The following is a 1,891-nucleotide window of genomic DNA, read 5'->3' on the forward strand; positions in this document are numbered from 1 at the left end:
AGTCGTTCCTTGGGGTTTTTTCCTGAATTCGGTGCCCATCCTCAAGAGGAAAGTGAGCCCCGCCCCCATTTATTTTTTATTTATTTATTCTTGATCTTTTGGCTTGGTTTTGCACCAGTCTTGCCTTGCAGAGTGGGTGGCAAAGTTAGCAAACGGTGTCAGGGAGCTGTACTGGTGGCAAGCAAGAGGAAGACCATGGCATGGTCAGGGTTGGAAGGGACCTGTAGAGATCCCCCAGTCCAACTCCCTCCTGCCAGAGCAGGGTCACCCAGAGCACGTCACACAGGATGGCACCCAGCGCGGTTTTGAAAATCTCCCCAAAGACGGAGACTCCACGCCCTGCCTGGGCAGCCTGTGCCAGGGTTCCATCACCTGGAAGGAGTTCTTCCTCGTGTTTAGATGAAACTTCCCTTGTTCCAGCTTGTCCCCGCTGCCCCTTGTCCCGTCATTGGGCACCGCTGAATAAAGCCTGGCTCCATCCTCCCTGCACCCATTCCTCAGATAGTTCTAGACATTGATAAGGTCTCCTCTCAGCCTTCTCTTCTCTGAGCTAAACAGCCCCAGCTCTCTCAACCTTTCCTCATGCGAGAGATGCTTCAGACCCTCAATCTTCATTGCCCTCCACTGGACTCTCTCCAGTGGTTCCCTGTCTCTCTTGAACTGGGGAGCCCAGAACTGGACACAATATTCCAGATGTGGCCTCACCAGGGTGAAATAGAGGGGGAGGATGAGCTCCCTTGACCTACTGCCCACGCTCTTCTTGATGCAGCCCAGGATGCCCTTGGCCTTCTTGGCCACAAGGGCACATTGCTGGCTCATGGTTAACTCACTGTCCACCAGGACTGCAAGATCCTTCTCCTCAGGGCTGCTTTCCAGCAAGTCTACCCCTAAGCTACACTGGTACGTGGGGCTGTTCCTCCCCAGGTGCAGGACCCCACATTTGCCCTCGTTGAACCTCATTAGGTTCCTCTCTGCTCAGCTCCTCCATCTTGGGGGCTGACCTTCCACCTTCTTGGCTGCTTCCTGCGAGACCCGAGGGAAAGCCACCGAGACTGGTCCATCCTCCCACAAAAACCATCTCAGTGCTTTCTGGTGGAACAAGACCATGCAGGGATTAGGGGCAGCAAAGCAAAAGGATGCCAGCCCCATCTCTTCCCCTCTCCAACCCCATTTCTTCCTCCCTCCAACCCCAGCCAGGTTTCCGTCTTGCCGAGGAACTGCCGTGCCCCTGGTGACATGTTCTGTTAAGAGCAGCGTCAGCAGAGCTCTCACATGGGGCATCCCAGCCCTGCACTGCCCTGCAGCCCCCGTACCGCCAGGCTGGGGGTCACACTGCTCCTCTCTTCCCACCCCCACTTCAGGAACCAAAGCCCTTGCACCGAGAAGATTAAAGGAAAAAAGGAGAAAAAGTGAAGGGTGGGGCCATGGGTCCGTCTCGGGTGGCTGCGAGAGCAGTGGTGCCCATTGCCATCCTCATCTTCATGGCAACCCTATCAGCCCCCCCGACCTCAGCTCGGCAGGGTTTATTAACACGTGGCCATCCACGTTATCGGTCTCTGGCTGGCTTTATCCCTCCAAATTGTTTGAGCAGGAAACTCCTTGGTAAATGCTAATAATAAAGCATTTCTAAAGTGCTCCGACGTACAGGTCAACGACTGAGCCAATACATTGTTTGTAAAAAACCCTGTAGCCTGCAGTTTATAGCACAATTAGTTACAGGTTTTTATAGCATCTGTTTAGTATTTTGGGAGAAAAAAAAAAGTTATAAATGTAACTGTTATATTCTATTGTACTTTATAGACAGAGAAAGTTATATTAGTAATAATAACTCTCACGGCTTCGACAGCATTGCCCCGCTCCCAAGAAAACGAGGGCTACAAAGAACTGCTCT

This window comes from Apaloderma vittatum, unplaced genomic scaffold, assembly GCF_000703405.1.
Source record: "Apaloderma vittatum isolate BGI_N311 unplaced genomic scaffold, ASM70340v1 scaffold22132, whole genome shotgun sequence".
Lineage (NCBI taxonomy): Eukaryota > Metazoa > Chordata > Aves > Trogoniformes > Trogonidae > Apaloderma > Apaloderma vittatum.